Genomic DNA, 25400 nt, shown 5'->3' with positions numbered 1-25400 from the left:
ATCAACAGATTGGAAAACCTAGAAGAGGATGGATTTCTCTACAGACATGACCTACTAAATACTGAACTATGCAGACACAGAAAACCTGAAGAGACCGATGACAAGTTCAAGACTGAATCAGTAATAAAAATTCTCCCACAAAGAAAAGTGCTCCTGAGCTCACTCTACAAGGCCAGCTCACCCTTATGCTGACTAGGCAAAGACAACAAAAATGGAGCTACTGGTCAGAATCCCTGATAAACACAGATGCAAAAGTTCTCGACAAGTTATTAACAAACTAGTCCAGCAGCACATTAAAAAGATTACACATCACGATCAAGTGGATTCATCCCAGTCACACAAGGATGCTTCAACATATGCTGTAATACATATCAAATCAATAGCTGTAATACCTCACATCAACAGAATGAAAGACAAAACCCAAATGATCATCTCAATGGATGCAGAAAAAGCATTAATAAATTTCAACAACTCATGATTTAAAATTTAAAAAAAAAAATCAGGGATAGAGGGAATTCACCTCAACACAGTAAAGGCCATATATGACAACCCCATAGACAACATCATACTGAATAGGGAAAGCTAAAATCATTATCATTTCCTCAAAGGTCAGGAACAAGGTGAGGATGTCCTACTACTTTCACCACTCTTGTCTTTTTCAATACTGTATTGGAAATGTGTGGTTTTATACAGAGAAAAAATTAAAGACTATACACACACACACACACACACACACACACACACACACACACAACCCTGCTAGAATTGATAGCCAAATTCAGTAAAGTTGCAAGGGTATGAAATCAACATATGCAAATTAATAGCCCTTTTACATGCCAATCACAAAATTTCTAAGAAAGAAATCAAGAAAGCAATTCATTTGCAATAGCAAAAATAAAATGCTGAAGAAATAGATTTATCCAAAGAGATAATAATTTTACAATGAAAGTTTATGAAAAGAAATTAAAGAGGGTATAAAAAAATGAAAAGGTATCCCATGTTTGTGGATTAGAATATTGTTAAAATGTATATATTTCCCAAAGTCTAAAAGATTCAGTACAAATCCTATTCAAATATCAATGGACAGTATTCATGGAGTGGGAAAAATCATTTTTGACATTTGTATGGAACCACACAGGACTCTGAATAGCAAAGGAATCCTGAGCAAAGAAAATGCAGAGACATTCTAATTCTCAACTTCAAACAGGTGACAGAGCTATGGTCACCACAAGAGCAAGGCACTGCTGTGAAAACAGACGGAGACCGATAGACTAGAACAGAGAACCCGAAACAAGTCCATGTGCTTAAGGCCAGCTGACTGCTGGTCAAGGCAGCAAGAATACACACTAGAGAGGAAGTCTTCAATTAGTGAGAAACTGGACACCCCTGTGCAGAAGAAAGCAGGCCCCACCTCCCACCACACACAAGAATCAATTCAAAGGGTATCGGACGACTTACGTGTAAGGCCCCAAACTAGGAAACAAACACTGGAGAAGTGCTTCCAGACAGGGTCTGGGTAAAGATCGTTTTGGCAACAAAAGCAAAATCTGACAAATGGAATTTCATTCAAACCAAAAATTTTCAGTACTGCCAAAGAATCAACAGAGTGAAGAGGCATCTTAGAGGATGAGGGGAAGGTTCACACACTGTCCATCAGACAGGGGACCCATTTCCAGCATGTATAAGGAACTCAAAAGCCTCAAGAAGCAAAAATAACACCGTTTAAGAAAGTGAAGACACTTCTCAAAGCAGGGATGCACAAGGGCCAGCAAGCACACGGAACACCATTCAACGTCGCTGATAAGGAGATGCAGGCCAGAACCACATGAGGCATCAAACCCTCCTCAGACTGGTCATTGTCCAAAAGCAAAGGACAGGTGCAGGCGAGGATGTGGAAGAAAGGGGCGCCCTGGCACACTGCCGGTGGGGACGCTGGCTAGGACAGGGTTTGCGCGAGCAGCAGGGCGGGGTGCTCAGACGCTGAAACAGAGCTGCGTGGGCCCGAGCTGTCCTGCTCCTGGGTATGCATTCAAAGGTCCCCAGTCAGCATGCCCACATGACACTGGCGGCCCGCGCTCCCGCAGCACCACTCAACCCAGGGGAGAAGCCAGTCAAGGCGGCCGCGGGTGGATGTGTGCACACACGAGAAGAGCGCTCGGCCTCAGCGAGAAGGTCCCTGCCATCTGCAGCGAAACCAACAGAACGGAGAACCCAGGCACAGCGACACACGCCGGGCACAGGGTGCTCCGTGCTCTCACGCAGAAGCGAAAACGTGGGTCCCAAAGCGGGGGGTGGGGGGCAGTGGCCACAGAGCCCAGGAAGGGTGCAGGAAGGGTGGCTGGAGAGGGGATGGCGAACGGGCTCAGGGAGCAATTGGGCAGGAGGCGTCACTGTGCCCGTTCCATGGCACAGCGGAGTAACGGGCTGACAGCAACTGAGCACTTGGTGACAGCTGGCAGAGAGAGGCTTCATGTGCCCCGCACACAAAGGGGTGGGGTGCCAGTTACCCCGAGTGATCAGTACAGGTCGTCCCCTGGCCTGGGAATGCCACACTGGTCCCCATCGATACGCATGACTACACACACGCACGTGTGTGTGGACCAGTTCCTCCTACCGCAGCAGGTGGCCAGGCAGAGGGACAAGCAGACCACGTCTTTATCAGGGACTGTGTAGAGAAGTCCACTCCCAGACAGGGCCTGCCTCAGCCCTCACACCCTGAACCAAAGCTCAGGAGGCCTGATCTCGAATCTGCCCCCACCCCGCCAGGAGGGTGACGCCACCTCAGGTACTCCTCCCTGGATGAGGACTCTCCCTGAAGGTCTGACAGCTTCTGCCGGCTGCTTTCCCAAGCTCAGGAAGCCACTAGATAAAAATACTCACAGCGGGTGTCCCAAGGCCCAACCTCCCCGAGGGGCTGCCGTGACAGGGCAGCAGCCTGTGGGTGTAGAGCGGGGGCCAGAGCCGGGGGGAGGTGAGGAAGGACCCAGGTTCCTGTGACCAGATGCCTGCAGGCCCTCCAGCACAGACTCGCTGAGGTGGGCATCTGCTAACACCCCACAGGACACCCAGGCAGATGAGGGGCCAGGGCTCCAGGGCACTGATAATGAAGAGCTCTGCTCTGCCAGGGACAGCCAGGGGCAGCAGGAAGGCTTCTTGCAGGAGGTGGCCACCCCACCAAGCCTCAGCAGAAGCTCAAAGGCGTCTGAAAGTGACCTCCCCACTGCCAGGACGGGACTCCGAGGGTGGGTTCACCAGCCTTGGCCGGGGGGAGCACTGGGCTAGGCTCCACCACCCATCAGGAGCAGCTGCTTCTGCCCAGCGGCTTTCTCTCCTCTCCTTCCAGCCACAATGGCAGCTGCCCTTTCCTCACACAGCCAAGCCAACCACAGGGTTGACGTTGTGACCCCCATTCACCCAAGGTGGGGGCAGTGGGTTTGGAGGAGGCCTGAGGTCCTAGCTGCCATTGCCACACCATGTGGAGAGGAAGCTCTTGGCTTCAGGACCAGGCAGCCTTGGACTCACACAAGCTATGTGGCCTTGGATAGTAGCCTGCCCTCTCTGAGCCCAGGGTTCCAGGCACACAACAGCCAAGGGCCACCCTGGGCAGACAGTGGGCCCTGTCCCTCCTCCAGTACTGTCATGCTCCTCCACCTTCCCCAAGGCCCCTGAGAGAGCCAGGAGGTCCCCTGCCCTGGGCAGCACCCACAGAGTCCAAGAAGGGGATCAGGCTGGGCAGGGCAGCAGAAGACGGACATCCACGGAGGCCAAGTCCTTTCACAGGCTCAGAAGCACAAGTACATGGTCCCAAGGTGTCAACTGCGGTCGCTCAGCCACAGTCTCCGCCCACTGCCTCACCTGCCCTGGTACTTCCGCCCCCCGCTCTGGGCTGTCTCATGCTCAGAGGCCACTGGAGAGAAAACAAGCACCTGCCAGGAGAGGGTGGCACAGACATCTCGCCTCCACACCCACGGAGGGCACGTGGGCCCTGCACAGAGTGTCACTGTGACACACTTGGGCTGCAGGGCACCTGCGTGGCACCTCCTCTACCAGCCAGCTCAGGCCAACCTCCCCCACGGTACTTCCCCACCACCCCGTAAAAACCCCGGGGTCTGTGTTGCAGCCCACGTGGTGGCTGCAGCGTCTCAGTCCTCTGAGAAGCAGAGGCTGGGAGCCAGCATGCTCCCAGAAGCTTCCTCTGCAGACGCTCCCCAGGCTGGCCTTACACCCAGGCTCCTTCTGGGCCTGGAACGTCCTCCTTGGAGACCGTCATCCTTGACAGCCATTGTCCACCTCTGGCACCTGAGGTTCAGTCTCCAGCCCATCATTCTTGATGAGGGACCGGGGATTCGATCACAGGAAAATACCCAGGAGCCAAGAGCTGGCTGGGAATGTTGGGCTGAAGAGGCCCTGGGGCTCATCCGCGTCCGTTTATCCACTGGGAAGGCTGGGTGCCAGGGGAGGCGGGCCCTGCCTGGGCCGGTTGGGAGCAGGCTGAGCAGGTGCAGGAGACCAGAGCCCTCGTCTGCAGCCTGGCTGCTCAGCGTGCGCAATACAGACCAGCAGCTGCCCTGGCCCAGGAGCTGGTGAGGGCAGCAGACTCAAGCAACCCCATCCCACAGCTGCTGAGCTCTGAGGAGCTCTGTTCACACCTGGAGGATGCTTCACGCAGAGGTGCCTCTCAGGAACTGGCCTTTGCACCAGGAGCAGGCCACCAGCCCCCTCAGCAGCAGGCATGGGCGGTGGGTGGTCACTTCCGCACCTCTGGGCAAGCAGGCCATCCCGCCTGGCCTCGGCTGCTCTGGCTACCACTTAGCTCACACAGTCTGCTTCCAGCCCCTGGAGCACTGCTCACCCAGGCAGCCCTGAGAGGATGCAGGCCTCCATGCTAGTGGGGGAGACCCTTGCAGGAGCTTCAATCCCTCCCCAGCACCTGGCTCCGAAGGTGTTGTGGTCACCCAACAAGACTGGGGTCAGGGGGACGTGGCTCAGCACTTGGGCACCAGTGCCTCCAGAAAGGGTGGCTGTTCTGCAGCAGGGTTGAGGGGTCTCTGGGCAACCAGAGCAGGGCGACCAACGGACAGGCCCAGAGGCGGTGGCACAGTGAGAAGTCCCAAAAGGAAATCAGTTTTTACCTGGAATCCAGGGCTTGATGAGCTGGTGGCAGGATTTGAAGGGGACAGGGAGAGAGACCTGGCCACCCAGACAGCCCTGTCCTCCAAGCCCACCCCCGCAGCTGTCTCAGCTGGCCACCATCCACCCTGCCCAGTTCCCTTCTCAGGTCTGCATGGTGACCTCTCTGGGCCACAGTCAGGGTGATATGGCTCCTACTTTTGGAAAAGCAGCACAGATCAGCCCAATAAACCGCCAGACCCAGTTTGCAAGCTCCATCAATGATTAACACATGCTGTGAGGTGCTGCCAAAAGACACCAGAAAGTTCTTGAGAACTCAGGAGGGCCCGGGGGTGTGGGAGGGTGGGGGCAGGAGTGCTGAGCCAGCCCAGTTTGGGTTCGAGAGTCAGGGATATGGGAAGGCTCCTCTCTGTGCCTCTCCTCAGATCCCCTCGGGTCACAGCCAGGATTCTCAAGCAGCTCATGCAACCAGAGTAGGACCGACCCTGCAAGACCCATCAGCAAGGTGGCTGGACCCATCTGGCCCCTGTGCCCTCAGCCAGGGTGAGAGTTACCCCACAGTGGGGATGTAAAGGGCCGTGAAAGAAGACTGAGGGCAAGAGGGGACAGGAAGCCCCAAATAAAGCAAGGGCAGTGCCCGGGATGGCTGCATTCTGCTCCCTCGGCCAGTCAGGGAAGGCCAGAACGGACACAGGAAGGGGCTGCTCTCCTTGGGCCGGAGCAGGGGTTCCCCAAGGAGGGGACAGGATGTCCGGGCCTGCTTCCCCAGCTGCACAAGGGAACGCATGTCCATGCCTGCAGGACTCCAGTCCCTACCTTGATCCCCTGCCCACCACGGGACCCAACCCTCCTAGGGTAGGCTTATCCTTCTTGGGCCCAGAAACCAAAATCCCTCATGTTTCCTAATCTGCCTTACAAGGACAGAGCCCAAGCTCGTCCCCGTCCCATCCGACTTCATACAGCAAAACCAGGGCCAGTCGGCACTGACCAGTGTGTTTCACGAGGCTGCAGCCAGGCTTCAGCCCCCTTGGGACCCTGGCTCCAAGCCAGGTCTTCCCTCAGGAGACTGGCCAATTCTGAGGGCCCCACCTACCTCCTGGAGACTCCGGGGGTAAGAAGACCCCTTCTCAGGTCCCAGGCAAGCCGCGTGCTCTGCCCAGCCAGGGTCCACCTGCAGCCCCATCCCAAGATGGTGGGGGATGTTCATCAACTTCCCAGGGCCAGCCACACCTCTCGCAGGGCCAGGGACCTGAGCTGGAAAAGACTGGCCCACTGCCACTTGGCCACTCATAGGCATCCCTTTCCCCTGCCCTCCACAGCAGAGGAGTTGAGCTGCCACTGCCTGCCTCCAGGAGGCTGGGCGAAGGCAGACTCCACTGAGCAAACTTCCGAGGGCTGAACAATCCTAATCAGGAAGAAAGCGCAGTGTAAGCAGAGACTTCCTCTGGGGCATGGCGAGCCTTTCTCTGCCCGCGCTGCAGCTGGTGCTCAGGCAACGCTCACCCACTGGATGGCACCCCCACCTGCCATCCAGTGAGTGCCTGCAGGCATCCCTGACTGGGCAGGTGGGGGTCCTGGACAAGAGGTAACCGGGCAGGTCTTCTCCAGCATCTGCTGAGGGGGCTACACTGCCTCCCCCCACCCCAGCACCACAGGGAGTGTAGAGTCCTGCAGGGGACTTCTGGGGGGCAGGCAGTCCATCTACACCCCGCCCAACACCCACCCGTCTGCTGTTTGTAGAACATTTTCCCAGCAGGGCTGGACTCAGGTGAAGTCCCTTGGAATCACTGCTATAAACGTTCCCCCACTCCTGCTGCAAAGCCTCCACCTCCCCCAGACCTGCATGGCCATGGCTCAGCCATCCTGAGACCTGCCCTTCCTGCAGGAAGAGAAGGTCCTACTTCTCTTCAAAAGGACAGCTACCTGAGCCAGCTCCTGCTACAAGCTAGGGGCCCTGGTGACAGCTACCCGTGGGGTCGACAGGCCCCTGGGTATCCTCCCAGGCCAGCCAAGGCAGCAGGGCTGAGCACACCCCACCTGTGGGAAATACCCCATGCGGCCCCAAAGGAGCCCCACAGCAATCAGCAAGGGGACATCTGAGCAGACTCACAGGCCAGAGGTTGGCAAGATACCAAGCAGCCACTGGCTGGGCAGCCAGGAAGTAGGGCCACGGGGACAGCAGGGGAGGCAGCAAGGAGTGCAGCCTGACCCTTCTGGGAGGGTAACTTCCTGTGCCCCTGTCCTTGAGAAATCAAGTGCCAAACTGAGTCCCGCCTACAGGAGTGGGAACCACCTGGTAGCACAAGGGCCAGGTGCTGCTGCCCTGCTTCCTCTGGGAGCACAGCTGCCTTTGATGGATGCCTGAACACTTGCCCCTCTGGACCCTTCCAGGATTTTATGAGCTTGGGTTAATCAGGACCCGGGGTGCTGCTGCAGCCCCGGGGAAGGCCAGTGCACCTGCTGTGCTGATGGATCCCTGCCCATGAGTCCCCTAGACCGAGACCTACCTGGGCTCCCAAGGGTCTGAGCCTCAGGACTTCTACTCCTGGGGGCTTATGAGGCTACTCTCCCTGCCGCCCCGGGGGAATTCTCTCACTGCGCCCAAGGCTGAGCTTCCCCATCTTGCTTCTCTGCCCAGAGCTTTACCACCCAGACAGCCCTGCCTGGAGGAGCGCAGCAAACCTGATCAGGTGCACCCCTCAGGGCCTGTGGGGAGCCCCCTTCCCCAGCACAGTCCCTGAATTTCATGGGGCCTGTTTTCCGTCAACCCATTCCTCTCCTCGCGGCTGCCCGGGGTCACAGCTAGGGCGGGGGTCGAGGCGGCAGCAGGGGCCAGGACCACGCTCCCCCACGCGCCCCGAAGGCGTCCGAGCCGCGTCGCGGGACTCACACAGCGAAGTGGTAGACGAAGCACTTCCAGCCCGTGGGGGCGTTCGAGGAAGTTGTAGACGCGTCCCTGACGTGGGTGCGCGAGAGCAGCGGGCGGCGGGCGCTGTAGATGGAGGACGCGCGGGTCGAGGATCACAGGCGGCACGCGGGCCGAGGTCGGCCGACGACCGGGGACGCCGAGGGCGCAGCGGGGGGTCGTGGGGGACGCTGGCCCAGGGTGCTGGCAGAGGCGCGACGGGCGCATAGAGCGTGCCGCCCGTCGGGCCGCCCTCTGCCAGCTCCAGGGAGAAGGGGCACTTCTTGGCCAGGCCCGCGCTGCCCCGCCGGGCGCCCAGCAGGCGGCCCCAGCCCCCGCGCTTCCTCTCGGCCCTGGCGGGGAGGAGGCCGCAGGCCGATAGCGAGGCCAGAGCCGGTCGGGGGGGACCGGGCACCTCACGGGAGCTGCAGCTAAGGCGGGCGCCGGGGCACACTGCCGGCAGCCGAGGCTGCCAGCCCCGCCGCCCGGGGTCGCTGCCCGCCCCGCCCCCAGCCCCGGGCGGGGGCCGGAGGGGAGGGAGCCGCTGGCGGTTCCCGGGGGACCGAAAGGCCCCGCCCCTACCGGACACCCCGCCCCCCGACCGCCCAGTGCGCAGGGAAGGCTGCGGGAGGGTGCCCACCTGTTCTGCCCTTCCCTGCTGCGCTCACCTGCTAAACCCGGTTCTCGCCCACGTGCTTGAACCCAGTCCTCATTCCCCGTTTGACCGTCTGCCTCGGGAGGTCCCCAGCCCAGCAAGGGAGGAAAGCTGGGGGCCAGCAGGTGCCCCCGCCCTCCGCAAACTGCCCTCCCAGCCCGTTAGGATGCGGGCACCCACTTTCCCGCCCTTTGAGCCTTTCCAGGAAGAGAGTGGGAGGCAAGGAGTGAAGAGGAGCATCCTGAGGCACACTAGGGAATGGGTAGGTGTTGGCTCCCGGTTGGCTGGAGTCGCTGCCCACTAACGCCCAGGGACGGGGGAGTGAGGAAGAACTGTCAGTAGATGGTCAGGGACAGCACAGTGGGAGCCTGGGAGTGGGGGCTGGACCATGGGTTTGGCTGCTGGGCTCGGTGGGGAGAAATGGGAGGGACTTGGAGAATGGGCTCCTTGTCCTCCTGGTCCCCCTTGCTCTCCTTTCCCTCCTTCCTCAGAACCTGGTTGACAGGCACCTCATGGTTCCCTGGGTGGGTACAGAGGTGAGTCATGTGGTGGCCAAGTGTTCCACTGCAGGGCCCCAGCCCTGCTGCACTGGTGTTTGAGGGGGGTTGTTGCAAACAGAAAAGACTGACTTCACCGACATTGCCAACCCCTCTCCCTCCGCAGGAAGGAGTGATGGAGCTCAGCTGTGATTCCCCTGCAGCCAGGGGACAGTAGCTCATAAAGATGCTTGCAGGTGTTCACTGAGTGTCCTGGGCTCTCAGCTCTGGGCTGAACTCAGAAAGAAGTTTCAGAAAGAAGTTCCAGCAGGTTGCAGGGCAGGTATTGGGAGACTGAGGGGACCAATAGGTGAGGGGAACTTCCCACTTGCCACAAAATAGGCAGGAAAGGAGCAGTCGCAGCTGCCAGCTCACAGCAGGCATTCTGTAAACTTTCTGGGTGAAGGCACATCAAGTGACCAGTGCCCACGTCTCAGATCGGGGGGGGGGGGGGAAGATGAGTTTTTTTAATAAGCATGTGGGAGCAACAATAGCCATAAGACCAAGGATTCACAGGCTCCTTCCTTTCTCACCATGCCCAAGAATAACTTCCATGTAGAAGTCAAATGAAGCTGTGCAGGTTCCATAAGAAGGGACAAGTGGGCAGGGAAAACATCTCCAACTACGACTTGGAAGCTAGAAGTAATAGATAAAGGGAAAAGAAAACCACCATCAGTGAAGTAAAAGAGATAAGTGACAAACTGGAGGAAGTATTTGCGATTTCCATCACAGGCAAAGAATTAATCACTGATACATGGACATCTGAAACTGAGGCGAGGAAAGGGACCGTCTGTGGAAGCGTGAGGGAAGACATACACAGCACACGGGGGGAGAGAGTGGGCCTCTGCATCTGAGGGAATGCTCAGCCTCACTCCTAGTGAGTGAGATGCAGACTGAAGTACACTCTGAGACCATTGCTCCCTATCTGATGGGCGAAGATCCAGACGTTTTGATGGCATGCTCTCAGGCGAGGCCAGGGTGGCAGGTGCTTTCCCGTCACCCATGGGGAGGAAATTCTGACAATATTAGCAAAAGTACATGTACCCTTTCACCCGGAATCACACTGCTAGAAACTAACCCAGAGATACACCAGAGAAAGATAGGGATGTGAGGCTGTGCCTCACTACACCTTTTATGCAAGCAAAAGACAGTGCCCTTTGGTTGGTTGAATTCTGCTACGGTATAGCGCACACATAGAATCATGGTCAGGAGTCCCACTCACATGCAAGGGGTCCAAGGAACCCCAAGAATTCTACTGCTGGTAATAAACTGGTACAGTCATCCCCCAGAATCTACAGGGGACTGGTTTCAGGACCACCCCCTCCCTTGGATATCAAAATGCTCAGGTGCTCAAATCCTTGTATAAAACGGGTAGCGCTGGCACTTGGCCCAGGTGTACCCTCTGTGCACCCCGAGTCCCCTCTAGACTCCTAATGCTGAACACAACGAATTGTACTTAAATAGTTGTTACACTGTACTGTTTAGGGAATAACGACAAGAAAAATGTCTGTACATGTTCGCTGCAGGCAGTTTGCTCTTCAAATATTTGCCAACTGGGGTTGGTTGGACTTGTGGATGCAGAAGCCGCAGGTATGGAGGGCAGATGGTCTTATTAGTTCCAAATCATATAAATGTATATATATATAAACACTGCAAATCTTAGAGTCAATTCCTTGGCCATTTTGTCTTAAAATGATTTCCCTGTGTTGTCTACTTCCTACTTTTAAAAGGATCTGATCGGCAGCAGGACAATTTGAACATCAAAAAGAATTATGAATTAAAACATGTCAGAAATCTTAAACACTATGTAAGAAGACTGGAAACTTCTTGGTGAGTGGCCTGGTGCGTTATCCTGAGAACCTGCAGCAGGGGCCAGGGCCCCTCTGTACAAACCTCGGAGCAAAAAGAGGCCACCAGCCGCCAGAGGCTGCACTGAAGGATTTGCAGGTGGAAGTATGTGATGGGGGACATTGCTTGAAAAATACTTGCAGGAGGGGCGGGTCAGGGAGGTCAACAGAACTGGCTCGAGCCCGTCATGGAGTGGTGGTAAGTGCTCTCGTTGAGCTGTGCTCTTATGTACATGGCCCTATTTCTCTAACCATCCTGGCCTCCTGAGCACTCGGCCAGGTGGAAGAGCAAGTAAGAACTCCTGGGGAGGCCTTGAGCTGTGGCAAAGCCTGACCCAGGGATACTGAGCAGCACCACAGCTGGGGAGGGCCCGGGGGTGGGGGCCAGGCTGAGGTAGCTGGGAGCCGAGAAGGGAGGGTGGCCAGGCTCACAGGGGAGGCAAAGAGCTGGGCCGGGCAAGGCTCCGGTGACACTGAGCGTAGGGGAGTGAGGGACCAGTCAGGCGCAGCAGGAAAGGCCTATTTGTTGGTGAGTAGCAGGGCCTGACCCAGCCCATGGCCACTCTGCCCTGGCTAGGGAGGGGGAGTGCCCCCCCGGGGGGCCATCAGCCAAGGAGAGAGGAACATTGATAGTGGGGAGTGAGTGGCTGCATGAGGGGCCTGGAGCTCTGGACACAGAGGCAGGAGCCTGGGGTCCCCCGCCAGCGGCTGCCTGCTCCCCTCAGGGTTCCCTCTCTGAGAGGCCCCCTCTCACCCCACCAGAGCCCTTCCGGCCTTCTAGTTGTGCATTGGCCAGGGGCATCCTGAACACAGAGGCTCAGGTCTGCCCAGCGCCCTCTCCCTGCCTCTGCCTGCAGGCTGTCTTGAGGCCTTGGAACATTCTGGAAACATGGTGCCCATCCTCCCACAAACGTGCTTTCCAAGGGCTCTTTACCAGCGTGCCTTAGGGTCAGAGGGCATCAGTGGGAGGAGCCTCCCAGGGCATCAGGAGGAAAGGGGAAACAGGCTGGTGAAGGAAAGGATATGGCTGCTGCGGGGGTCAGTGTCTGCTGCCAATTGTGGGCCACTGGGGCAGCCAGGCCACCAAAGCCTTGTTGGTCAGCACCTTCCTTCAGCTTGATTCCATTCATCCATTCACTTACTCCCCAAATCTGCATTGAACACCACTGTATGCCAGGCACTCTTCAACATGCGGGCCACAGAGCCACGCGCAGGATCACCAGGCAGAGGTACCTTAAATAGAGAGAACCGGGGCGAGGGGCATGGCAGCAGGCCTTCAAGGGGACTGGTGGGAGCTGCAGGAGCAGCTCCAGAGACTTTCCAGTGGGGCCCTCAGCTAATCTGAGAGAAATTTGCTGTCAAAGGACTCTGCATACAGCAAGTGCTCAATACAGAATGGATGGATGGCAAGGGAGGTAGAGGGACAAATATCACCACCCTACATTCCTCAAGCCATGTCTCTCTAAAGAGGGATGGCAAGTGTCCCTTATGGACGGGGTGCCCCAACAGCAGGGCTAGGGCCACTGTCCCTGCTTTCACCCCACAGGCAGCTCCTGGTCCCTCCTCACCTTGCCTGAGCCCCAGCTAGCCTCCCCATGTGTACAAGGACGGCAGCTCCGGCCTCCTTCGCCAGCAGGCCTGGGGAGGGGCCCCTGGTAGTCCAGGGACTCTGCAAACAGTTTCTGGGCAGACCCAGAGCAGGGTGGCCAGTGAGGCCCAGAATTTGTATTTTGATGAGTTCTATTCTCTGAGCGTCCCTGAATGTGGGTGTCACTGCAGGACAGAAGTCCAGGGCCTTTGTCCCTGACTCATGTTGTCTGATGACACTCCACCAGGGGCCCTGGCACCTGTGTGCCCTGCATGTGGGCAAGGGCTGGACGAGCAGCCTAAGCATGCTGAGGTGAAGGAGGCCACGTGCCTCTGAGGGCCAGGGTCTCCCTGGGCACTTTTCTCACCTGTGAAACTGGACATTCCTCCCGTCTCAGGCCTGGTACAGAGGGAGCATGTGAAGGGCAGGCTGGCAGGCCACCACTGTACATTGCTCCACCAGCCCCTCATGGCCTCTGTGCACCCGCCCCTCTTCTCCAAGATGCCACTCTGACGGGAAGACAGGGCTGTGTGTAGGAGGGGTGTGTGCATGTGCAAAGGAGTCCTTTTGTGACCACAAAGAGTTTGGGGACCCTCCTGTCCCCACTCTGGAGAAAGGCAGGCTGGGAGCAACTAGACATGTCGGCCTGCTAATGGTGCCCCCAGAAGAGCAGTGGCAGAACCGGCAGCCACCCCGCGGGGACACAGCTGCAAAGACAAACAAAAAATGGAGCTACTGGTCAGAATCCCTGATAAACACAGATGCAAAAGTTCTCGACAAGTTATTAACAAACTAGTCCAGCAGCACATTAAAAAGATTACACATCACGATCAAGTGGATTCATCCCAGTCACACAAGGATGCTTCAACATATGCTGTAATACATATCAAATCAATAGCTGTAATACCTCACATCAACAGAATGAAAGACAAAACCCAAATGATCATCTCAATGGATGCAGAAAAAGCATTTAATAAATTTCAACAACTCATGATTTAAAATTTAAAAAAAAAAATCAGGGATAGAGGGAATTCACCTCAACACAGTAAAGGCCATATATGACAACCCCATAGACAACATCATACTGAATAGGGAAAGCTAAAATCATTATCATTTCCTCAAAGGTCAGGAACAAGGTGAGGATGTCTACTACTTTCACCACTCTTGTCTTTTTCAATACTGTATTGGAAATGTGTGGTTTTATACAGAGAAAAAATTAAAGACTATACACACACACACACACACACACACACACACACACACACACAACCCTGCTAGAATTGATAGCCAAATTCAGTAAAGTTGCAAGGGTATGAAATCAACATATGCAAATTAATAGCCTTTTACATGCCAATCACAAAATTTCTAAGAAAGAAATCAAGAAAGCAATTCATTTGCAATAGCAAAAATAAAATGCTGAGAAATAGATTTATCCAAAGAGATAATAATTTTACAATGAAAGTTATGAAAAGAAATTAAAGAGGGTATAAAAAAATGAAAAGGTATCCCATGTTTGTGGATTAGAATATTGTTAAAATGTATATATTTCCCAAAGTCTAAAAGATTCAGTACAAATCCTATTCAAATATCAATGACAGTATTCATGGAAGTGGGAAAATCATTTTTGACATTTGTATGGAACCACACAGGACTCTGAATAGCAAAGGAATCCTGAGCAAAGAAAATGCAGAGACATTCTAATTCTCAACTTCAAACCAGGTGACAGAGCTATGGTCACCACAAGAGCAAGGCACTGCTGTGAAAACAGACGGAGACCGATAGACTAGAACAGAGAACCCAGAAACAAGTCCATGTGCTTAAGGCCAGCTGACTGCTGGTCAAGGCAGCAAGAATACACACTAGAGAGGAAGTCTTCAATTAGTGAGAAACTGGACACCCCTGTGCAGAAGAAAGCAGGCCCCACCTCCCACCACACACAAGAATCAATTCAAAGGGTATCGACGACTTACGTGTAAGGCCCCAAACTAGGAAACAAACACTGGAGAAGTGCTTCCAGACAGGGTCTGGGTAAAGATCGTTTTGGCAACAAAAGCAAAATCTGACAAATGGAATTTCATTCAAACCAAAAATTTTCAGTACTACCAAAGAATCAACAGAGTGAAGAGGCATCTTAGAGGATGAGGGGAAGGTTCACACACTGTCCATCAGACAGGGGACCCATTTCCAGCATGTATAAGGAACTCAAAAGCCTCAAGAGCAAAAATAACACCGTTTAAGAAAGTGAAGACACTTCTCAAAGCGGGATGCACAAGGGCCAGCAAGCACACGGAACACCATTCAACGTCGCTGATAAAGGAGATGCAGGCCAGAACCACATGAGGCATCAACCCTCCTCAGACTGGTCATTGTCCAAAAGCAAAGGACAGGTGCAGGCGAGGATGTGGAGAAAGGGGCGCCCTGGCACACTGCCGGTGGGGACGCTGGCTAGGACAGGGTTGCGCGAGCAGCAGGGCGGGTGCTCAGACGCTGAAACAGAGCTGCGTGGGCCGAGCTGTCCTGCTCCTGGGTATGCATTCAAAGGTCCCCAGTCAGCATGCCCACATGACACTGGCGCCCGCGCTCCCCGCAGCACCACTCAACCCAGGGGAGAAGCCAGTCAAGGCGGCCGGCGGGTGGATGTGTGCACACACGAGAAGAGCGCTCGGCCTCAGCGAGAAGGTCCTGCCATCTGCAGCGAAACCAACAGAACCGGAGAACCCAGGCACAGCGACACACGCCGGGCACAGGGTGCTCCGTGCTCTCACGCAGAAGCGAAAACGTGGGTCCCAAAGCGGGGGGTGGGGGGGCAGTGGCCACAGAGCCCAGGAAGGGTGCAGGAAGGGTGGCTGGAGAGGGGATGGCGAACGGGCTCAGGGAGCAATTGGGCAGGAGGCGTCACTGTGCCCGTTCCATGGCACAGCGGAGTAACGGGCTGACAGCAACTGAGCACTTGGTGACAGCTGGCAGAGAGGGCTTCATGTGCCCCGCACACAAAAGGGGTGGGGTGCCAGTTACCCCGAGTGATCAGTACAGGTCGTCCCCTGGCCTGGGAATGCCACACTGGTCCCCATCGATACGCATGACTACACACACGCACGTGTGTGTGGACCAGTTCCTCCTACCGCAGCAGGTGGCCAGGCAGAGGGACAAGCAGACCACGTCTTTATCAGGGACTGTGTAGAGAAGTCCACTCCAGACAGGGCCTGCTCAGCCCTCACACCCTGAACCAAAGCTCAGGAGGCCTGATCTCGAATCTGCCCCACCCCGCCAGGAGGGTGACGCCACCTCAGGTACTCCTCCCTGGATGAGGACTCTCCCTGAAGGTCTGACAGCTTCTGCCGGCTGCTTTCCCAAGCTCAGGAATGCCACTAGATAAAAATACTCACAGCGGGTGTCCCAAGGCCCAACCTCCCCGAGGGGCTGCCGTGACAGGGCAGCAGCCTGTGGGTGTAGAGCGGGGGCCAGAGCCGGGGGGAGGTGAGGAAGGACCCAGGTTCCTGTGACCAGATGCCTGCAGGCCCTCCAGCACAGACTCGCTGAGGTGGGCATCTGCTAACACCCCACAGGACACCCAGGCAGATGAGGGGCCAGGGCTCCAGGGCACTGATAATGAAGAGCTCTGCTCTGCCAGGGACAGCCAGGGGCAGCCAGGAAGGCTTCTTGCAGGAGGTGGCACCCCACCAAGCCTCAGCAGAAGCTCAAAGGCGTCTGAAAGTGACCTCCCCACTGCCAGGACGGGACCGAGGGTGGGTTCACCAGCCGTGGCCGGGGGGAGCACTGGGCTAGGCTCCACCACCCATCAGGAGCAGCTGCTTCTGCCCAGCGGCTTTCTCTCCTCTCCTTCCAGCACAAATGGCAGCTGCCCTTTCCTCACACAGCCAAGCCACCACAGGGTTGACGTTGTGACCCCCATTCACCCAAGGTGGGGCAGTGGGTTTGGAGGAGGCCTGAGTCCTAGCTGCCATGCCACACCATTGTGGCAAGAGAAGCTTTTGGTTCAGGACCAGGCAGCCTTGGACTCCACAGCTATGTGGCCCTTGGATAAGTAGCCTGCCCTATCTGAGCCCAGGGTTCCCAGGCACACACAGCCAAAGGGCCACCCTGGGCAGACAGTGGGCCCTGTCCCTCCTCCAGTACTGTCATGCTCCTCCATCCTTCCCCAAGGCCCCTGGAGAGAGCCAGGAGGTCCCCTGCCCTGGGCAGCACCCACAGAGTCCAGAGAAGGGGATCAGGCTGGGCAGGGCAGCAGAAGGACGGACATCCACGGAGGCCAAGTCCTTCACAGGCTCAGAAGCACAAGTAACATGGTCCCAAGGTGTCACTGCGGTCGCTCAGCCACAGTCTCCGCCCCACTGCCTCACCTGCCCTGGTACTCCCTGCCCCCCGCTCTGGGCTGTCTCATGCTCAGAGGCCACTGGAGAGAAACAAGCACCTGCCAGGAGAAGGGTGGCACAGCACATCTCGCCTCACACCCACGGAGGGCACGTGGGCCCTGCACAGAGTGTCACTGTGACACACTTGGGCTGCAGGGCACCTGCGTGGCACCTCCTCTACCAGCCAGCTCAGGCCAACCTCCCCCCACGGTACTTCCCCACCACCCCCGTAAAAACCCCGGGGTCTGTGTTGCAGCCCACGTGGTGGCTGCAGCGTCTCAGTCTCTGAGAAGCAGAGGCTGGGAGCCAGCATGCTCCCAGAAGCTTCCTCTGCAGACGCTCCCCAGGCTGGCCTTACACCCAGGCTCCTTCTGGGCCTTGGAACGGTCCTCCTTGGAGACCGTCATCCTTGACAGCCATTGTCCACCTCTGGCACCTGAGGTTCAGTCTCCAGCCCATCATTCTTGATGAGGGACCGGGGATTCGATCACAGGAAAATACACCAGGAGCCAAGAGCTGGCTGGGAATGTTGGGCTGAAGAGGCCCTGGGGCTCATCCGCGTTCCGTTTATCCACTGGAAGGCTGGGTGCCAGGGGAGGCGGGCCCTGCCTGGGCCGGTTGGGAGCAGGCTGAGCAGGTGCAGGAGACCAGAGCCCTCGTCCTGCAGCCTGGCTGCTCAGCGTGCGCAATACAGACCAGCAGCTGCCCTGGCCCAGGAGCTGGTGAGGGCAGCAGACTCAAGCAACCCCATCCCACAGCTGCTGAGCTCTGAGGAGCTCTGTTCACACCTGGGAGGATGCTTCACGCAGAGGTGCTCTCAGGAACTGGCCTTTGCACCAGGAGCAGGCCACCAGCCCCCTCAGCAGCAGGGCATGGGCGGTGGGTGGTCACTTCCGCACTCTGGGCAAGCAGGCCATCCCGCCTGGCCTCGGCTGCTCTGGCTACCACTTAGCTCAACACAGTCTGCTTCCAGCCCTGGAGCACTGCTCACCCAGGCAGCCCTGAGAGGATGCAGGCCTCCATGCTAGTGGGGGAGACCCTTGCAGGGAGCTTCAATCCCTCCCCAGCCCTGGCTCAGAAGGTGTTGTGGTCACCCAACCAAGACTGGGTCAGGGGGACGTGCTCAGCACTTGGGCACCAGTGCCTCCAGAAAGGTGGGCTGTTCTGCAGCAGGGTTGAGGGGTCTCTGGGCAACCAGAGCAGGCGACCAACGGACAGGCCCCAGAGGCGGTGGCACAGTGAGAAGTCCCAAAAGGAAATCAGTTTTTACCTGGAATCCAGGGCTGATGAGCTGGTGGCAGGATTTGAAGGGGACAGGGAGAGAGACCTGGCACCCAGACAGCCCTGTCCTCCAAGCCCACCCCCGCAGCTGTCTCAGCTGGCCACCATCCACCCTGCCCAGTTCCCTTCTCAGGTCTGCATGGTGACCTCTCTGGGCCACAGTCAGGGTGATATGGCTCCTACTTTTGGAAAAGCAGCCAGATCAGCCCAATAAACCGCCAGACCCAGTTGCAAGCTCCATCAATGATTAACACATGCTGTGAGGTGCTGCCAAAAGACACCAGAAAGTTCTTGAGAACTCAGGAGGGCCGGGGGTGTGGGAGGGTGGGGGCAGGAGTGCTGAGCCAGCCCAGTTTGGGTTCGAGAGTCAGGGATATGGGAAGGCTCCTCTCTGTGCCTCTTCCTCAGATCCCTCGGTCACAGCCAGGATTCTAAGCAGCTCAGCAACCAGAGTAGACCGACCCTGCCAAGACCCATCAGCAAGGTGGCTTGGACCCATCTGGCCCCTGTGCCCTCAGCCAGGGTGAGAGTTACCCCACAGTGGGGATGTAAAGGGCCGTGAAAGAAGACTGAGGGCAAGAGGGGACAGGAAGCCCAATAAAGCAAAGGGCAGTGCCCGGGTGCTGCATTCTGCTCCCTGGCCAGTCAGGGAAGGCCAGAACGGACACAGGAAGGGCTGCTCTCCTTGGGCCGGAGCAGGGGTTCCCCAAGGAGGGGACAGGATGTCCGGGCCTGCTTCCCCAGCTGCACAAGGGAACGCATGTCCATGCCTGCAGGACTCCAGTCCCTACCTTGATCCCCTGCCCACCACGGGACCCAACCCTCCTAGGGTAGGCTTATCCTTCTTGGGCCCAGAAACCAAAATCCCTCATGTTTCCTAATCTGCCTTACAAGGACAGAGCCCAAGCTCGTCCCCGTCCCATCCGACTTCATACAGCAAAACCAGGGCCAGTCGGCACTGACCAGTGTGTTTCACGAGGCTGCAGCCAGGCTTCAGCCCCCTTGGGACCCTGGCTCCAAGCCAGGTCTTCCCTCAGGAGACTGGCCAATTCTGAGGGCCCCACCTACCTCCTGGAGACTCCGGGGGTAAGAAGACCCCTTCTCAGGTCCCAGGCAAGCCGCGTGCTCTGCCCAGCCAGGGTCCACCTGCAGCCCCATCCCAAGATGGTGGGGGATGTTCATCAACTTCCCAGGGCCAGCCACACCTCTCGCAGGGCCAGGGACCTGAGCTGGAAAAGACTGGCCCACTGCCACTTGGCCACTCATAGGCATCCCTTTCCCCTGCCCTCCACAGCAGAGGAGTTGAGCTGCCACTGCCCTGCCTCCAGGAGGCTGGGCGAAGGCAGACTCCACTGAGCAAACTTCCGAGGGCTGAACAATCCTAATCAGGAAGAAAGCGCAGTGTAAGCAGAGACTTCCTCTGGGGCATGGCGAGCCTTCTTCCTCTGCCCGCGCTGCAGCTGGTGCTCAGGCAACGCTCACCCACTGGATGGCACCCCCACCTGCCATCCAGTGAGTGCCTGCAGGCATCCTGCCTGGGCAGGTGGGGCTCCTGGACAAGAGGTAACCGGGCAGGTCTTCTCCAGCATCTGCTGAGGGGGCTACACTGCCTCCCCCACCCCAGCACCACAGGGAGTGTAGAGTCCTGCAGGGGACTTCTGGGGGGCAGGCAGTCCATCTACACCGCACACCCACCCGTCTGCTGTTTGTAGAACATTTTCCCAGCAGGGCTGGACTCAGGTGAAGTCCCTTGGAATCACTGCATATAAACGTTCCCCACTCCTGCTGCAAAGCCTCCACCTCCCCAGACCTGCATGGCCATGGCTCAGCCATCCTGAGACCTGCCCTTCCTGCAGGAAGAGAAGGTCCTACTTCTCTTCAAAAGGACAGCTACCTGAGCCAGCTCCTGCTACAAGCTAGGGGCCCTGGTGACAGCTACCCGTGGGGTCGACAGGCCCCTGGGTATCCTCCCAGGCCAGCCAAGGCAGCAGGGCTGAGCACACCCCACCTGTGGGAATACCCCATGCGGCCCCAAAGGAGCCCCCACAGCAATCAGCAAGGGGACATCTGAGCAGACTCACAGGCCAGAGGTTGGCAAGATACCAAGCAGCCACTGGCTGGGCAGCCAGGAAGTAGGGCCACGGGGACAGCAGGGGAGGCAGCAAGGAGTGCAGCCTGACCCTTCTGGGAGGGTAACTTCCTGTGCCCCTGTCCCTTGAGAAATCAAGTGCCAAACTGAGTCCCGCCTACAGGAGTGGGAACCACCTGGTAGCACAAGGGCCAGGTGCTGCTGCCCTGCTTCCTCTGGGAGCACAGCTGCCTTTGATGGATGCCTGAACACTTGCCCCTCTGGACCCTTCCAGGATTTTATGAGCTTGGGTTAATCAGGACCCGCGGGTGCTGCTGCAGCCCCGGGGAAGGCCAGTGCACCTGCTGTGCTGATGGATCCCTGCCCATGAGTCCCCTAGACCGAGACCTACCTGGGCTCCCAAGGGTCTGAGCCTCAGGACTTCTACTCCTGGGGGCTTATGAGGCTACTCTCCCTGCCGCCCCGGGGGAATTCTCTCACTGCGCCCAAGGCTGAGCTTCCCCATCTTGCTTCTCTGCCCAGAGCTTTACCACCCAGACAGCCCTGCCTGGAGGAGCGCAGCAAACCTGATCAGGTGCACCCCTCAGGGCCTGTGGGGAGCCCCCTTCCCCAGCACAGTCCCTGAATTTCATGGGGCCTGTTTTCCCGTCAACCCATTCCTCTCCTCGCGGCTGCCCGGGGTCACAGCTAGGGCGGGGGTCGAGGCGGCAGCAGGGGCCAGGACCACGCTCCCCCACGCGCCCCCGAAGGCGTCCGAGCCGCGTCGCGGGACTCACACAGCGAAGTGGTAGACGAAGCACTTCCAGCCCGTGGGGCGTTCGAGGAAGTTGTAGACGCGTCCCTGGACGTGGGTGCGCGCGAGCAGCGGGCGGCGGGCGCTGTAGATGGAGACGCGCGGGTCGAGGCTCACAGGCGGCCGCGGGCCGAGGTCGGCGAACGACCCGGGGACGCCGAGGGCGCAGCGGGGGTCGTGGGGGACGCTGGACCCAAGGGTGCTGGCAGGCGCAGAAGGGCGCATGAGAGCGTGCACGCCCCGTCGGGGCCGCCCTCTGCCAGCTCCAGGGCGAAGGGGCATTCTTGGCCAGGCCGCGCTGCCCCGCCGGGACGCCCAGCAGGCGCCCCAGCCCCCGCGCTTCCTCTCGGCCATGGCGGGGAGGAGGCCGCGGCCATAGCGAGGCCTAGAGCCGGTCGGGGGGGCCCGGGCACCTCACGGGAGCTGCAGCATAAGGCGGGCGCCGGGGCACACTGCCGGCAGCGAGGCTGCAGCCCCCGCCGCCCGGGTCGCTGCCCGCCCCCGCCCCAGCCCCGGGCGGGGCCGGAGGGGGCGGGAGCCGCTGGCGGTCCCGGGGGACGAAGGCCCCGCCCCTCCCGGGACACCCCGGCCCCCGACCGCCCAGTGCGCAGGGAAGGCTGCGGGAGGGTGCCCACCTGTTCTGCCCTCTCCCTGCTGCGCTCACCTGCTAAACCCGGTTCTCGCCCACGTGCTTGAACCCAGCTCCTCATTCCCGTTTGACCGTCTGCCTCGGGAGGTCCCCAGCCCAGCAAGGGAGGAAAGCTGGGGGCCAGCAGGTGCCCCGCCCTCCGCAAACTGCCCTCCCAGCCCGTTAGGATGCGGGCACCCACTTTCCCGCCCTTTGAGCCTTTCCAGGAAGAGAGTGGGAGGCAAGGAGTGAAGAGGAGCATCCTGAGGCACACTAGGGAATGGGTAGGTGTTGGCTCCCGGTTGGCTGGAGTCGCTGCCCACTAACGCCCAGGGACGGGGGAGTGAGGAAGAACTGTCAGTAGATGGTCAGGGACAGCACAGTGGGAGCCTGGGAGTGGGGGCTGGACCATGGGTTTGGCTGCTGGGCTCGGTGGGGAGAAATGGGAGGGACTTGGAGAATGGGCTCCTTGTCCTCCTGGTCCCCCTTGCTCTCCTTTCCCTCCTTCCTCAGAACCTGGTTTGACAGGCACCTCATGGTTCCCTGGGTGGGTACAGAGGTGAGTCATGTGGTGGCAAGTGTTCCACTGCAGGGCCCCAGCCCTGCTGCACTGGTGTTTGAGGGGGGTTGTTGCAAACAGAAAAGACTGACTTCACCGACATTGCCAACCCCTCTCCCTCCGCAGGAAGGAGTGATGGAGCTCAGCTGTGATTCCCCTGCAGCCAGGGGACAGTAGCTCATAAAGATGCTTGCAGGTGTTCACTGAGTGTCCTGGGCTCTCAGCTCTGGGCTGAACTCAGAAAGAAGTTTCAGAAAGAAGTTCCAGCAGGTTGCAGGGCAGGTATTGGGAGACTGAGGGGACCAATAGGTGAGGGGAACTTCCCACTTGCCACAAAATAGGCAGGAAAGGAGCAGTCGTAGCTGCCAGCTCACAGCAGGCATTCTGTAAACTTTCTGGGTGAAGGCACATCAAGTGACCAGTGCCCACGTCTCAGATCGGGGGGTGGGGGGGGAAGATGAGTTTTTTTAATAAGCATGTGGGAGCAACAATAGCCATAAGACCAAGGATTCACAGGCTCCTTCCTTTCTCACCATGCCCAAGAATAACTTCCATGTAGAAGTCAAATGAAGCTGTGCAGGTTCCATAAGAAGGGACAAGTGGGCAGGGAAAACATCTCCAACTACGACTTGGAAGCTAGAAGTAATAGATAAAGGGAAAAGAAAACCACCATCAGTGAAGTAAAAGAGATAAGTGACAAACTGGAGGAAGTATTTGCGATTTCCATCACAGGCAAAGAATTAATCACTGATACATGGACATCTGAAACTGAGGCGAGGAAAGGGACCGTCTGTGGAAGCGTGAGGGAAGACATACACAGCACACGGGGGGAGAGAGTGGGCCTCTGCATCTGAGGGAATGCTCAGCCTCACTCCTAGTGAGTGAGATGCAGACTGAAGTACACTCTGAGACCATTGCTCCCTATCTGATGGGCGAAGATCCAGACGTTTGATGGCATGCTCTCAGGCGAGGCCAGGGTGGCAGGTGCTTTCCCCGTCACCCATGGGGAGGAAATTCTGACAATATTAGCAAAAGTACATGTACCCTTTCACCCGGAAATCACACTGCTAGAAACTAACCCAGAGATACACCAGAGAAAGATAGGGATGTGAGGCTGTGCCTCACTACACCTTTTATGCAAGCAAAAGACAGTGCCCTTTGGTTGGTTGAATTCTGCTACGGTATAGCGCACACATAGAATCATGGTCAGGAGTCCCACTCACATGCAAGGGGTCCAAGGAACCCCAAGAATTCTACTGCTGGTAATAAACTGGTACAGTCATCCCCCAGAATCTACAGGGGACTGGTTTCAGGACCACCCCCTCCCTTGGATATCAAAATGCTCAGGTGCTCAAATCCTTGTATAAAACAGGGTAGCGCTGGCACTTGGCCCAGGTGTACCCTCTGTGCACCCCGAGTCCCCTCTAGACTCCTAATGCTGAACACAACAGAATTGTACTTAAATAGTTGTTACACTGTACTGTTTAGGGAATAACGACAAGAAAAATGTCTGTACATGTTCCCTCCTGGCAGTTTGCTCTTCAAATATTTGCCAACTGGGGTTGGTTGGACTTGTGGATGCAGAAGCCGCAGGTATGGAGGGCAGATGGTCTTATTAGTTCCAAATCATATAAATGTATATATATATAAACACTGCAAATCTTAGAGTCAATTCCTTGGCCATTTTGTCTTAAAATGATTTCCCTGTGTTGTCTACTTCCTACTTTTAAAAGGATCTGATCGGCAGCAGGACAATTTGAACATCAAAAGAATTATGAATTAAAACATGTCAGAAATCTTAAACACTATGTAAGAAGACTGGAAACTTCTTGGTGAGTGGCCTGGTGCGTTATCCTGAGAACCTGCAGCAGGGGCCAGGGCCCCTCTGTACAAACCTCGGAGCAAAAAGAGGCCACCAGCCGCCAGAGGCTGCACTGAAGGATTTGCAGGTGGAAGTATGTGATGGGGGACATTGCTTGAAAAATACTTGCAGGAGGGGCGGGTCAGGGAGGTCAACAGAACTGGCTCGAGCCCGTCATGGAGTGGTGGTAAGTGCTCTCGTTGAGCTGTGCTCTTATGTACATGGCCCTATTTCTCTAACCATCCTGGCCTCCTGAGCACTCGGCCAGGTGGAAGAGCAAGTAAGAACTCCTGGGGAGGCCTTGAGCTGTGGCAAAGCCTGACCCAGGGATACTGAGCAGCACCACGGCTGGGGAGGGCCCGGGGGTGGGGGCCAGGCTGAGGTAGCTGGGAGCCGAGAAGGGAGGGCGGCCAGGCTCACAGGGGAGGCAAAGAGCTGGGCCGGGCAAGGCTCCGGTGACACTGAGCGTAGGGGAGTGAGGGACCAGTCAGGCGCAGCAGGAAAGGCCTATTTGTTGGTGAGTAGCAGGGCCTGACCCAGCCCATGGCCACTCTGCCCTGGCTAGGGAGGGAGGAGTGCCCCCCCGGGGGGCCATCAGCCAAGGAGAGAGGAACATTGATAGTGGGGAGTGAGTGGCTGCAAGAGGGGCCTGGAGCTCTGGACACAGAGGCAGGAGCCTGGGGTCCCCCGCCAGCGGCTGCCTGCTCCCCTCAGGGTTCCCTCTCTGAGAGGCCCCCTCTCACCCCACCAGAGCCCTTCCGGCCTTCTAGTTGTGCATTGGCCAGGGGCATCCTGAACACAGAGGCTCAGGTCTGCCCAGCGCCCTCTCCCTGCCTCTGCCTGCAGGCTGTCTTGAGGCCTTGGAACATTCTGGAAACATGGTGCCCATCCTCCCACAAACGTGCTTTCCAAGGGCTCTTTACCAGCGTGCCTTAGGGTCAGAGGGCATCAGTGGGAGGAGCCTCCCAGGGCATCAGGAGGAAAGGGGAAACAGGCTGGTGAAGGAAAGGATATAGCTGCTGCGGGGGTCAGTGTCTGCTGCCAAGTGTGGGCCACTGGGGCAGCCAGGCCACCAAAGCCTTGTTGGTCAGCACCTTCCTTCAGCTTGATTCCATTCATCCATTCACTTACTCCCCAAATCTGCATTGAACACCA

The 25400-nt window shown here is 57.4% G+C and overlaps 1 protein-coding gene across 1 annotated transcript in view; it reads right to left on the bottom strand.

Annotated features, from left to right (window-relative positions):
• KCNQ1 (potassium voltage-gated channel subfamily Q member 1) overlaps positions 1–21224 on the bottom strand; it is a 321727-nt gene extending 300503 nt beyond the window's left edge. Inside the window, exon 1 of the mRNA XM_079104939.1 lies at positions 21181–21224. The gene's annotated coding sequence lies outside the window, so the exon portion shown is untranslated. The remainder of the gene's footprint in view (positions 1–21180) is intronic.
• Positions 21225–25400: the final 4176 nt, after the last annotated feature.

The sequence above is a fragment of the Sciurus vulgaris genome (assembly GCF_902686455.1).
Source record: "Sciurus vulgaris genome assembly, chromosome: 11".
Classification (NCBI taxonomy): Eukaryota; Metazoa; Chordata; class Mammalia; order Rodentia; family Sciuridae; genus Sciurus; species Sciurus vulgaris.
The sequence above is the reverse complement of the archived record's forward strand: the minus strand, read 5'-3'. Positions and strand labels throughout refer to the sequence as shown.